Source organism: Anoplophora glabripennis, unplaced genomic scaffold (genome assembly GCF_000390285.2).
Source record: "Anoplophora glabripennis isolate ALB-LARVAE unplaced genomic scaffold, Agla_2.0 scaffold92, whole genome shotgun sequence".
Lineage (NCBI taxonomy): Eukaryota > Metazoa > Arthropoda > Insecta > Coleoptera > Cerambycidae > Anoplophora > Anoplophora glabripennis.
The window spans coordinates 43,860-59,358 of record NW_019416269.1 but is presented as its reverse complement, the minus strand read 5'-3'; positions in this window follow the sequence as shown (position 1 = coordinate 59,358).

The following is a 15,499-nucleotide window of genomic DNA, read 5'->3' as shown; positions in this document are numbered from 1 at the left end:
TATCTTTTTTCGATAAGATCATTAATTCCTGTACGGCAACCACTTTTTAAATATAACCAAAAGCTATTGTACTAAATCATGGCCGGGTATAATTAATGGTACAAATTAAAAATTCGAATTAAAAAACAAATAAATAAATTTTGAATATTCCTTGTTATAAACTAAAAATGTTATACTTATTCAAAATATTATGGCTGTAATTGACTTTTCACAAGTAAAAAATAAAAAAAAAACAATGCCGTACATTTTTAACTAGTGGATTTTACATAGCTGATAATATTTTCATTAAATTTTTACTACATTTTTAGGTCATTAATAACTATACGGCATTTACAAATTTTCCTCAGAAATGTAACAGAAAGAATGAAAATTGCAATGCCGTACATATTCGTTGGAACAATTCTACGAAACTGCACAAGTCCAAAATGAGTTTTATCCTAATTTCAAGAGAAATTTAATTTATACCGTAGAAATTATGATGGCATTGTCAACAAAATTAAAAAAATTGTGTATAGAGAATCGAGAAAATATTTTGAGAAATTTAGTTTAATGACATGCAAGAAAGATTATTTTTAAATAAATATAATAATAAACAATTCATTTTAACTCAATATTCATGAGAATTCCTATATAAATACTTACATTTAAATCAGTGATATAATATATGTTTTGAAGTAACAGTACCCTCATATTTGCATATTTGCAACTTCTGTTACAATTGTTTGAATAATTTATTTATGCAAAAATTGTGATGAAGCCGTTGACATACAATAAGTATATGTTTTAAATTAGTAATATAAAAGTGCATTTATTACAAAAACAACAAGATTGTCGGTTATAAACATGAATAAAACCACATAAAAATTTACACGACGAAAAGAAAAAAGAGACACAGAAAGATGTTTCGATGGCCAGCTAGAATCTCGAAGCGGTAATTTTAATTTTAAAATAAAAATAATTTCAAATTTTTAAAAAATATTCGAATGCAGTTTTTTTGTTGATTTCTTAAAAGTAATTTTTTGGATTCTGAAAAAAATTGATGTATGTATTAATTAATATATAAGTTTTTCAAATTTATAAAATTAATAATTTTTATATCGACCTATGGTTTTTTAACGGCATATTACTTAAAAATTATTTTACATCTCAAATGATATATATGAACAATGCCGACCATTTTTCAATGAACGGAAACCATAAGGGTCATACTATCGACAAATATGTACGGCATTACTGAAAAATATTTCTATATGATATTGTAAGTCTTATTATAGAAAGGCCGTACAGTAGTCAATAATTTGTATTAAGGAGAAAATAGTAGTAAAAATAAAATCAATTCGTGCAACTAAGACTTATTTGCAAAAATATATTTCGGGCCTAAATGGCTTGATATATAACAATTTTTTTGTACGGCATTTTGTTTTTGTTGATTATTGTTGTCAGTATTAACAAAATATATTATATATAATATGTCGTACAAAAATTTTTCACCGTAAAATCCTACTTTTCAGAAGGAAATTAATTTTCCTACAGTAGGCACATGTTTCACGAAAAATGTACGGCATGGCCAAATATGTCATTATTTTATAAAATAGAATTAAAATTAGTGAATTTGATGTTGGTTCAAATCACCCCCCCCCCCCATACGCTACTTACAAATCTCTATTTGCAAATTAAACCCTGTATTCCTAACCCCTGTATTAGCAAGTACGTACGGCGTCGTTTAAAAATTTGATCTATGTATCGATCTGAAATTTGTAGTATGAATGCCGTACTGTAATAAATCGCCAAAACCCAGGCCAAAATTTTCGGAAAATCAAAAATTTTCCTAGTTTCCGGTATTGCTCACAAAAAACTTAACCTAATGAGGTAAATTTATTTGTGCAACCTATATACTTTAGAAATGTCGTACAAAAATGTTATGCCGAAAACCACCCCCCTTGGTGGACAGGTTTAGCTTACCTGTGTACTCACCTGTACCAACAAGAATTGACGGCATAGTTTCTAAAGTTATTGTTATATGTGGTACTATTGATTTATAAGTAATTCATGCTGGATCAAATGACCCCTTGAAATTTTCCGATGGGCTTGTAGTCTATATACGAGGCCTGTCCAGAAAATAACCGAACTGGATTGCGTTGCACATATTCTCTGTAACCATATGTTCTTGAACTGTTGATATCTTATTTAGTTTTCGCGGTATTGTTATTTCAATACAACGTATTTTAAGTTTTAGTGACGATTATTGAAACGTGTGATTTTCTGGAACATTTCAACTTTTGCAACAAGCTTACGCAGTCATGATACTCTGGGTCGTACTCAATGGTTTTCACGATTTAAAGGTGATCGTCAGTCAATTGAAGATCATTCTTCACCAGGAAGGTCTTCGACTTCAACTGACGACTCCCACGTCCAGAAAGTCAATTATCTGGTTCATGAAAATGTCCGATTGACTTCAGAGAAATTGCAAAAAAAGGTTAGAATCTCAATTGGGTCATGCCATTAAATTTTGACTGAAAAATTGAGCATCGAGTTGCAGCAAAATTTGTTTATCGTTTGATGACCGAACAACGGAAAGAAAATCGTGTGTACGTTTGTCCTTGAACAATCCAATGACGATAAAACATTCATTCAAAGGATTATAAAGGGAGGCGAACGCCGAGTTTACGGCTAAGACATTGAGACAAAAGTTCAAGCATCACAATGGATTGGTAAAAGGATCTTCATGCCTTAAGAAAGCACGTCAGTCTTGGTCCAATGTCAAAGTGAGACTCAGTGTTTTTTGACCTTAACAATTGATTTGTGCATTTTAAATTTTTACCGCAAGGTGAAACAGTGGACGGTATGTACTATCAAGGCATTTTACAAAGTTTACGTGAAAAGATCCGCATGGTTCTTGCATCGTGCAATTCGTTAGTTCTGTGCCAAAAATAAGATTACCGTTCTTCCTCACCCTCCTTACTCTCCAAACCTGGATCCTTGCAATTTTTTCTTATTTCCGAAATTACAATCAATGCTGAAGGAGCAACTTTTTCAGGGGAGGGGAGTGCTTTGAAAGAGACAAGGACCATAAAGTATAAAATTAATAATAAAGTTTAAAAAATAAAGTTCGGTAATTTTCTGAACAGATCTCGTATTAATCATCGTAACTTTTGATAGTCACATAAATCAAAGACGTTGTATAGAAAATCCAAACAAGAAGCCAAGATCAATGAATAAAACAGATACAGCGACGTAAAATATTCTCAAACAGTTGCAAAATGAGGAAAGAGCTACAAAATATTTACGCCGGCCGAAGTTCCAACTCCGGGCTCTTAACTGAATACGGCGTAATCCGGGTTTACGCCTTCCGAAAGAATTCCAGTTAGGTTTAAATAAACTTTAAAGGAACGTATCCGAATGTGAGGCGGTAATGAAACTAGACCGAATGCTGCCCATAATGTTGCAAGTTTATTAGTAAAAGTGTAGTATTTCTATTACTCCGGCATTCCGCATTCGCCCACGAGCTTTCCGGGCAGAATTTACAGGCTCTTGCAAGTAATAAGGTTGGAACATACACGTGAGCCATATTTCAGCGAAATGAACAATATATGTGTGTGTACGAGCCGGAGTTCCTCAGCTATTCCTGTTCTAAACACTAAACATGAACCGGCTTTAATGATACCCCACCTCGTGTTTTCTGGGCTGGAAGTACGGAGCCGGTTGCCATAATTACTGCCTTAATGACAGCGAGCTCGAACCGGCATGGTTGCGGAATGGACTTTTTACAGCGATTAGTATTGTATTAATGCTTGGATTAGGAAGGCTATGCGCGGATGCTGCTGCAGTTCTCAATAAAAACTCTCTATTTGGCTCAACACTTAATTGATACTCTCATCACTCTGTTCCAAATAAAAGGAAGACGTGTAAGAAATTTTGACAAGACGAAACTAAGACAGATCAATACTAATTAATATAGTGTGTCAAAAAACTGTGTAAATAGACTTGTAATAGCTACTAAGGGGGGAACTCCTATGACATACCTGCCCTCTAATATGTAATATAAAGGAACTACAGCCCTTAAAAGTGCGAATTAAGCATGTTTTATTTCGTATCAGTTTGTTCAATGTAGCAGTTTTAAGTATTATAAAATATCTGGCGTGCCTTGAGGTTCTACCCTCAGGCCCCTACATTTTGTTATGTTTATAAACGACATCATGGCTAACTTAGAAGCACACCATTTTAGGCCATTGAATTTGATGGATTGATGATTTGATTTTAAAAGGAACTATGACGTTCAAGATATTTTATTACATGAATCGTTCAAATGGTCATTTTAGATGAAAAAAACTGCGGAGTGCTATTAAATTAGTGATGGAAAATGCACCCCTATCTCCAATAGTAGTTTCATTTTTTTAACTGTAGCTCGAAAACAAAGCAAAATTTCGCTATAGTACATAGGAAAAATTATTTAAAGAATTGAATTTCCCATCGAAAGGGCTTATTTAAAAAAATTAACAAATTTACGTTTTACTTCTTTAATAAATGAATTTAGTAAAAGCTTGGGAATTTAAGTACAATAAAGTTTATTAATAATGTATATACAGAGTGTCCACGGATGGAGTTGAAAAGAAGAAAAACTCTTTTGTTTTTGACTTTATCGAAAAATGTCACTCTTTGTAAAAAGTTCTGCCTCTCGAAAAAATGAGACTGTCTTACAAACATCTTAGATTAGATATACAGGGTACTTATAAATTAAAAAAATACGAAAATACTCAAGAGAGAAGTACCATTATTTATTATTTTTATAAAACAAATCTGTTTATAACCTCAAATAATGTCCTAATACAAATTTTAAAATCAAATTTTCAATTTTTGAGGTGGGAAGTAGCTATACATATAAAGTAAATGTCAGAATTGAAATTTTGATTTTAAAATTTGTATTAGGACATTATTTGAGGTTATAAACAGATCTGTTTTATAAAAATGTTGTGTCATTTTTTAGAGGGGCAGAACTTTTTATAAAGAGCGACATTTTTCGATAAAGTCAAAAACAAAAGAGTTTCTCCTCTTGTCAAGTCCATCCGTGAACACACTGTATATACATTATTAATAAACTTTATTGTACTTATATTCTCAAGTTTTTACTAAATTATTTTATTAAAAAAGTAAAAAAAGATCAAAAAATCTTATTTTTTGCTTTGTTTAAAATTGTTTATTAACGATTTTTTTGATTAACGATAAAATTTTCCTTTTAAATTTTTTAAATAAGCTATTTCGATGGGAAATACAATTTTTAAATAATATTTCCTATGAACTATAGCGAAATTTTGCTTCGTTTTCGAGCTACAATTAAAAAACTGAAAGGGGTGCATTGTCACCACTATTTCCAATTTCCATCCTCTAATTTAATAGCACTCCGCGGTTTTTTCATATAAAATGACCCTTTGAACCATTCATGCAATAAAATTGCTTGATATATTCAATAGCCTATTTATTGTTTTCAAATAACCGGTAATTAGTCGATGGTGTCAAAATAATAATTTAAAGTTAAATGCTTCCAAGTGCAATATCATTACATTCGCTAGAAACAAAAATTGTGTTCTATTTGATTACAAATTAGGTAATACAGGGTGTTCTACAAGCTCTATGACACACTTTGACAGATGGTAGCCGGGTTAATTTCAAATATTTTTTCTTATATGTATATACGAGTAGGTCCGATTCATTTTAAAAATTATAATTTCATATTTCGATCACAGAAGCCTGATAAAAATGATGATTTGTGTTTAAAGCTTAAACATCAGTTAACAATTATTAACTAAATTAACAAATTTTAAGACCATAAAAATTGTTCAAAATGTCCACTTTCGACTCGAATGCAAGCCTGACATGGGCGAACTAAAGATTCTGTCACTCGACGGATGGGATTTAGATAATTTTTTATGCGGTTAGCTGCATCCTGAATTCTTTCAAGTACCTAACTGCTAACGGATAGTGATTTCTACATGATAGACAAGAATTTAGATCTGAAGAACGCGGTGGCCATGCTATTGAACTTTGTTGACCTATCCATTTATATGGAAAATGGTCATTTAACGTAATTTAAGTTACTTATCTCTCTCTATGTGGTGGTGCATCATCGTGCTGATACCACATATTTTGAACAATATTAAACCATACGTCATTCATGAAAAAAGTTCTATACAGATATGCATTTAAACGATCATTTAAAACATGTACACTGTACAGGCAGTAAATTATTTTTGAAAATGCTACTCCAAATGTTTACACTGAAACATTGCTGAAGTCGTCTTGATCCAATTGCATGCGGATTTTCTAACGCCCAGATATGTTCATTATGATATTATTTATGCCGTTCCAAGTAAAACAGGCTTCATCAGACCACATGACAACCGAAATGAATCTATCATTTTGTGCGTATTATTAAAGTAACCAGCGACAAAATTCTCATCACTGAGAGGCATCTCAGCAGCATGTATCGCTTGTACATTTTGACGATGTAACATTTCTATGTTTAATACACGCCATACAAAATTCGGTGACAAATGAAGATTACTTGCTATACACCGAACACTAATTGAAGAGTTGTCAATTACAGTATCTATTATATTTTCTTCATTTTTTCTTCTCGAAGTCTACGAAATGATGGTTTAAGGACTGTGTGGGGGGTTGATGTCTATTTGGGTATTTTCGTCTGTATTTTAGGTCTGCTCTTCTGGTGTTCCCATATACATATAAAGACAAAATCTGCATACTTTTCAGTTGTAAATAAATGCATTTTTTATTTAGCACTTTAACGCTAAGTGTCAAATGAATAAACAAAATTACACACATAATAATTATTGTTATAGCAACCATCATTTTTAATTATCAGGATACCTTGATTGGAATATGAAATAATATTTTTTTAAATGCCCGAAACTTCCAAATAAAAACGAATCGGACCTATGTTCATATAAGAAAAAATATTTCCAATTAACCCAGCTATCTAATTACGTAAAAGATCTTGGTTGATCCGACTTTATCTGTTGAAAAATATATTGACATACACTGTAAAAAAAATTGGACTTAATTTCACTCAATTTCACTAAATGAGACCTATATCAATTTCTGTCCACACCCGATTGAGTGAAATTTTCCTCTGTTAGTATGAGTAGGTACAACTAAAATTTTATGAGTGAAACTATCAGTTTTACTTTAAAAAATGTGTAAAATTATCAAAATACCCAATATTGACGGATTATATACTCAATAATTTCATTCAATAGATTCCCTCCGTACCTTTTTGCTTTCGTTCCGATTGATTTATTACAGCGTAATTGCGTCATCTTCATTCAATAATATGGATTTCATCATATGAAATTCCAAAGATTTACAATTAGTCAATATTTCTACACTACGATTGATATACAGGGTGATTCACAAGTTATCCAAAAAAAATTGGGAATAGATGCGGCATGAGAAATGGAGTCAATATCGTAAAAAATTTTTTTGTAAAATCCTTATAGTTTCGGAGAAAAAAATTATTGAAGTTATAGTACATTCAACGACTATATAGCCGGACAACTGTAGTCTCTAGCGTCATTCGCAATACGCGTGGAGAGCCACGTGGCCTCAGAGACTCCGAATACTGAAATCGGATTTTGCAATCGTCGTTGCAATAGTATTTATCTGTTATCTGTGGTGTTTACAATAGTTTTTTTAGTAGTTTGTGTCAAAAATGGGTAGTTAGTGTCAAAAATGGTTTGCGTGTAGGGTAAATCTAGGAGAGATGACGCATCAGGTGAGATGACGCACTGCTCGATCTGGCACAATCATTGTTCATAGCGTATATTTGACAACACCGGTATTTTGTTAAATTTATTGAGGTTACACTAAATATTTTTACATCGTTTAGAATCAGTAAATATACAGGTACGTTAAGTTATATTTTTATAAAGTTTTCAAGGATTCTGTTATAGATAATGAGTAGTTAAGTAGTTCTAACCTCAATTTCACACATTTCCTCTAATGAATTTAGTTAAAAGTTGCTGCGTCAATTCACCTTATTCTGTAAGGTGAGTTGACGCACGTATGAGTAAGGAGAGTTGGCGCAATAATAGACAAATCGTTTAAAATTTTATTTTGTCAGAAATGTTATTAATTTATCGTTTATAGCATACCGACGAAATATAAAAGAAATGGAAACGTTAGAAGAGGGGGGACAATAGAACAGTTGTCTAGAGTAATCAGTGCTATCGATAGAGATGAGATTCCTGAGGCAGGTCGCGAATTCGGTAGCCCCGAATGCACTTTGCGGCGCCGAAGGAAATGTGACGACCTCAAACTAAACTGTTTGGACCTTCAAGTACGCTAGGAGCCCACAATAGGATAAATTAGTAAAGCAAAAGTTGAAAACACATGGATTTGTACCTACGAGATTCTTTATGCGTTTTATGGCTTTTAAGTTAGCAGAAAAACTAGAAGTACCATACAATTTCAACAGAATATCTCGCAAGGCAGGCTATGTATGCATGGTTAGATTTTTTTTAAGAAGAAATAAAGAACAATACGAAAACAATTACGTTTTCGTTCAGAGTATATGCTTCTTTGTCTAATTACAATAATGAGTATTTATTATTATTAATAAGTTTCAAAATAAACCAAAAGTAAATTATATGAAGTTTTAATACAAATTTATGAAAAAAATAAAAATGTGCGATCGTTATCTCTCCTCGATACCTAAGGTGAGATGAGGCAGTCATAAGAAAAAAAAAATTTAGTTTTTACCAAAATCTCCGACATTTAAAAAAATGTGCGTCATCTCTCCTAGAATTACCCTATAGCAACTCGGAGTTGATGGATATCGTTTTAATTTATGGTGAAGCATTTATGTTAAGACAACATTTGTGTTAGTTCGTAGAAACTGAGTAACACGGACCCAAATGTGTTTACACGTTGGTGGATAAAATTTTGAACAATTGTTGTTGTAACATCGGATATGTCAAATGATTTTGGCACGTTCAATGAATTCTAGAAGGGTGCGAAAAAGTAGCTATTAATAGTGGTAATGCGTGTACAAAAACTCAGTCCTGCAGTACAAACGGTTCCAAAAATATTGGCAAAAAATTTTAAAAAATTAGAGTTTTGACACCATGTATCTCGAAATGGAAAGTCCGGAGAGAAAAATGGAAGAGGAAAATAATGTTTCTTTTTCAAGAGGAATTTACAGTTTTCCGTTGCGACACTTATTTAGGAACACCCTGTATAAGGTTTTACATAATATTTTGGATTGTCCATGTGTTTTATTTAACTCAAATCAAAGTACGACGACTCTTATCTAGAAACAATAACGGTTTTAGCCTACTCACAGTACTCAGTAACATCCTTGTAGCATCACTTCATTATCTCTAGTATGTACAGTGTGGTAGAAAATAATACCCATATTTGTTGTTATTCGACTTATAGTATAAAAAATGTTCTTGTTCTTTTTATTTGTGCTATTTGTAAGTTTTGTTTGATTTATCTTTAATTCCTTTCTTTTTTCTGTTTTTTTTTTGTTATATTTTAATAACAGACTTAGTATATACTGTTATTGGGCATCATCATCTATTGGATGTGTATTTTTTTTGTAATTAAATTAAATCAATGTTCGAACAGCACGGCCGGACGATCAAGAATCAACTGGACCCGTAAAGAAAGATTGTCTTTGCAGGTATAGTTGGATGGAAGAACCAATGTCTTGCTGACATTACCACCACTAAATATTTCGTTTCAAGAAGTAGATCGATAAGCCATATGCCACCCACGTATTACATGCATAATATAGAAAGCTGTGTAAGGAATGTGTTTAAATCCTTTATTGTCTATAGTCAGGCTGGGGTATGAAGCTGTTTGAATATTTTTTTAAGGCTAGATCGGAGTGATATGACCGAGAAATGAATAATATCGAGGCAACGACAAGGTTGATAACTTAGAGCAATCTCATCTATAGAGCACAGTGACCCGAACTCTTTGCCGCACGCAGAAATTGGTGAAACATAAAGACCAAAAAAACGCTGACAAGAAACTCCCAGAGAGAGGCAAGCAAAAAGTTCTAAAAATGCTGAGGGAGTCCACAGCAGATCTCCTGGAATCAAATTAATAAGAGAACTAGTAGGACTGTTAGTAGTAGTAGTAGTAAAGGGGCGGCCTCAGCCTGGCAATTAGGCCACAAGTGGGCCCTTTTTGCCTACCCCGCCGTCCCATCACCTGACCACTCTCTGCCTCTGACCCTCCTCGAACCTACCCGACGCCCTAATGAACGACAGGATTTTGGTCCATGGAAGGTCTCTCACCTCAACCCCTTGCAGCTGTTCAGCACCAAAGACTTTATGTCTTATTCTCCCAAAGGCTGCACACTGTCCCAGAAGGTGGACAGGAGTGTCCTCCCCTTCGCCACATTTCGGGCATAGAGGGTTCTCCTCAATTCCTATTAAGCTTAAATGCCTCCTAAGTCTGCAGTGGCCTGTCAGAACCCCCACCATTTGGTTTAGGGCTTTTCGACTGAGGCTCAGCAGCCATCTTGTCTTGGATTTGCTAGGTCCATGTATAAAACTATGGGCCTGCCTGCATCCTCTATTTCTCCTCCAATCCAGACCTAAGTAGGACTGTTAACTGGATATTGTAAATTCGGGGAACATTTGAGTAACATTGGCCTGGTAGGAGACAGATGGGTTCTGTTAAGAGAAAAAGAGACGGCATTGTGAAGCTATATGAAGGAGTCACTATCACAAGCGAAGTCTAATTATAAGACATACGAATGGATGCTTCTAAGATCATGGAGGTCTTCAATAATAGACCTACGGTTGGTTGAAGTGGAAAAGACTGGTGCTCCCACTACTTGCATATAAATATTACTAGCGTTCGTCGTTCTTTGAGGGAAATCGCCTCCCCCGTACTTTTTTATTTTTAATACTCTTGAAAAAGTCGAAAATAAACAAGTTATAACGAAAAACACTCTTGTCGATTAAACCATCCGTTCTATTCAGTATATGAATTTAATTTCATTACCATAGACAGAATTTATCCTAAGATATAAAATATGGGTTTGATAAATTACATTACCAGCTGTGGCGAAATAATTAAACTTCTCAATTTACCCTTACAATGCATTTTGGAGGGTCGTTCTCGTACTTTGACTGGTAATACCAACCCTCACAGTTTGTTACATTATATTTTTACGCCCCTTAGTTCTTAAAATATTTATAGGAATATCGGCTAAAGGGTAACTTTCATACTTGCTTTTATCTTTCTAATTTTTATTGAGAGTAACAGCAAATAGACTTGAAAAGTTTGGTTGAAAAATTAGAAGAGAAAACAAAGTACCTAAGTACCTAGCAAGATCATCATTGAAACATTTGATAGGAAATAACAAAGAGAAGTAAATAAAAAATTAAAATATTTAAATCTCGTTCAGTATTCTAACAATATTTATAATTGAGAAAGTATGTCTAAGCTCACTGTCTGCACGGAATCAGAGCTAAAAAACTGAACTGGATTATCTCCTGAGCTGTATTTAGTTTGCGAGGAAAACAGTGGAGGTAACAACAGAGCCCGTTGTTTACCGTTACTTTATTAAAACCCTTTTTAAACGCTCGTTCATTTGAAGCGAAAAGTAAATAGCTTTATTAGTCTGATACCTAATTTGAAACTTATTATGAATAAAATTTAAAGCACATAAAATAAAAAAAAATTGTTTCCTCTCATTAAATTAGGAATGTTCATTTTAGCATATTTTTGTCTGAAATGTTAATATTAGCAAAGCTTCCGACTATTGCACGGTCGTTGTCGACTATTGTTGTGACTATGTGCCAAACCTGCTTGAAATTTTCAATTGTTAATAGTTGTTTGCTACTACTTTCTAAATAGTTCTCCAGAGCTTAAAATAGTTGTATCATTAAATTTATTGCTAAAAAATTACTAAGAACATGTAAATAATTTAACTACTACTTATTTACTTTTAAACAACGCAGTGACCTTGGTCATAACTGTGTTAGAGGAATAAGGCCATACGAGTCTTTAGCGGACTTCGAATAATTCACTTCTGTTTCCAATGCAATTCCAAAACCCATTCACGAGCTGTAAATCCAGTCAAAAGAATATAACGATAAACAAGGTATCGCAAACGACCTACCTACATCGGAAGGTATGTATTGTAAATTATCTAAAAATTTCAATTAATCTCACAATTTTTACACAATTTAAAACTGTGATAAATAGTTTCATAAAAATTCTTTACAAGTCATATGCTCCCTGACTTCAGGCTTTCAAGCTCTTATAACTTCTAAGAAGACTTCACAAAACAAGCACTTAAGGGTTCTAAGGTATTCTCATGAAATCTGATAAGGAAAAACTTAGGCAAAGCTACATAGACAGTGATACTAGACACTAGAGTATACACTCGTAGTTCTAGGTAAATAAAAGTGCAAAAGAAGGCGTAAAGTGCCTTATAGACAAAACAATTAGAGCCTGGATCTTACCCCTAGGCAAAGCATCTCTTCACCGATAGAGACAACCCGATAAGCGCGAGGTACTCTTACTCAGGCGTTCGTTGAGGTTGAAAAGAGGGAGCAGGAGACTAACGTCCCAGTACCGCAGGCCATAATTGTAATAAAAATAACCTGTAAAACTATGACCCGTATGGCTTGGGCAACTGAAGATGTCTAATAGGTTTGTTTGATACTTTCCCATTATAGTGTCTAACAATAATTCGATCATGCATTGTTGTGTCACTTCGCTGCCAATAGCAAGAGATTGGAGTTTATTGATTTTTGACCTTGAAATGTTCACTATCAGCATATTCCAATATTTTCCATATCAACAACACTCATTTTATCAAACTCGTCTCTTCTACATGCACCGGCAATGTCAAAAATTGATAAGATATAAAATTAGATAAATATCTACTATTAGTTACTCCACTCAAAGGAATTTATATTATTTCCGTGACTTCTGTTAAAGATAGTGTTCCCGCGTGTGTGATCTCTGCAACTATTTGAGGATATTTTGAAACTTATTCACTTATATTATTAAAATCAAACTTTTTTAACCAAATAATTAAATTCAAACTTTAAAAAACAGCAATGACGACTGTAACAGTTTTATACAGTCACAACCTAAACTTATGAATCCTATAATTTATTAAAACACCATTTATATGTTTCATATTTAAGTATAACAATTATATAATAATAATTCCTAAATTGGATTTAAAAAAAATAAAAACACGCAGCCAGATATACTTTACTATTATAAATAATTTGTATAAATCTCTAGATGAAAATAAAAAATGTATCGGCTTGCTTATGGATCTCAGCAAGGCTTTTGATTTAGTCATATCTTCATATTTTCTTAATAGGAAATAGATAGTTGACATAAATGGTTATTACTCCGAAAAAGTAACTTTGGATATTGGAGTACCCCAAGGATCCATCTTACGTCCTTTAATTTTCTTATTATTTGTCAATGATCTTCCGAGTACTGCATCATGTGTAAATGTTGCTGATACTTATTTAACTAATTTAACTAATGAATCATGTGTACGGGATACTGTCACGGCAATGCAGGAAATGATTATTCATTTTTAAGGCTTCTAGTATTCTTGGCAGGATGTAGTCGGATGTAATTTTTCTGGGAAGTGAACATTTATTTTCTATGCTTGGAATCCATATTTAATAAAAAATGATTTATAATTCATATTCCCTACTACGTTACAGAAAACGTAAATACAAAAATTTAATGCTATTTATTTGTAGGTGTTTAATGTAGAAATAAAAATAATGTCCACATTACTTATTTACTAGAAACTATTACAGCGTTCGAATATAATTCTTTGTGCTATGCAGATTAAAAGTACGTCAGTTGATTAAAGATGCATTTCAATTCATTAGTATACACTAACATCGATTATTTTGCACAGGGCTGATTTAAGTGCTGTTTTCATCTTCATTTTTGAGGAGTAAGAACTGAATTAGGCTATTGATTATATCAAAAAAACAGGGTTAAAAGGGACTATGACCTTCAAGCAATTTTATTGAATGAACCGTTCAAAGGATCATTTTAGATGAAAAAACCGCGGAGTGCTATTAAATTAAAGGGTGGAAACTGGAAATTGGAGATAGGGGTGAAATTGCACCCCTTTCAGTTTTTCAAAAATTTCGAAATTTCGGTATAGTTCATTGGAAAATTTTTTTAGAGAATTGAATTTCCCATTGAAATGGAAAATTTAAAAACAAAATTTTATGCAAAGAATCGTTAATAAACAATTTTTAAAAAAGTAAAAATTAAGATTTTTTATTTTTTTTACTTTTTTGATTCTATTTTTTTTTAGTAGTAGTAGGCAAAGAAAATTTCTGTACAAAAAAACTAGATGAGATTCCCTTTAAATCGATGCGTTTTCAAAAGTTTTTGGACTGACTGAGATGTAACCGGTCAAACTTAAATATTTTTTAGATTTTCGTCGTTTTAACATAAAGAGTAAAAAAAGTAAAAAAAAAATCGTATTTTTTGCTTTTTTAAATTTGTTTATATTAATGATTTTTTGCATAAAATTTTTCTTTAAAATTTTTTAAATAAGCCATTTCGATGGGAAATTCAATTCTCTATAAAATTTTTCCTATGAACTATACCGAAATTTTGCTTCGTTTTCGTGTATATTTATCTTTACTCAAAAAAAACTAGAGGCAAAAAAGTAAAAAAAAAAATCAGAAAATCGAATTTTTTAGTTTATTTTCAAATTGTTTATTAACGATTTTTTACATAAAAAATTTCCTTTTGAACTTTTTAAATAAGCCATTCGATAGGAAATTCAATTATTTAAATAATTTTTCTTATGAACTATAACGAAGCTACAATTAAAAAACTGAAAGGGTGCATTTTCACCCCTATATCCAATTTCCACCCTCTAATTTAATAGCACTCCGCGGTTTTTTCATCTAAAATTACCATTTGAACGATTCTAAGACGAACAATAATTATTTTTCAGTCAAAGTATGGACGTTGTTAACCTTCATTTTAACCCATCAAAATCACATCTGTATTAAATATAAATAGCTCAGCTTGAGCACACTATTTCTTGGATTGTACATAGATAATGAATTAAATTAGAAAACACATATAGATAATCTTTGTAATAAACTCACACTAGTGTTTTATGCGTTATTTAGATTAAAATCTTTCACTAACACGACAACTCTTATATCCTCCTATCATTCTCAATTTGTTGCTCGTATGGAATATGGTATTATATTTTGGGATTCTTCTAGTTATATTGATAGAATATTTGAAATACGAAAAGGCTATTATACTTATAGTTAAAAAGCTAAAACTGTTGACTCTGCCATGTCTGTTTATCTATGACGTTTTAATGTATGTTAAATATAATTTAAATAATTTTATCCACGACTATTGTATAATGTACCCATTATACGTCTGTTTGCTCGACCTTAATAATACCCATTAATCACGGCAGTGATTA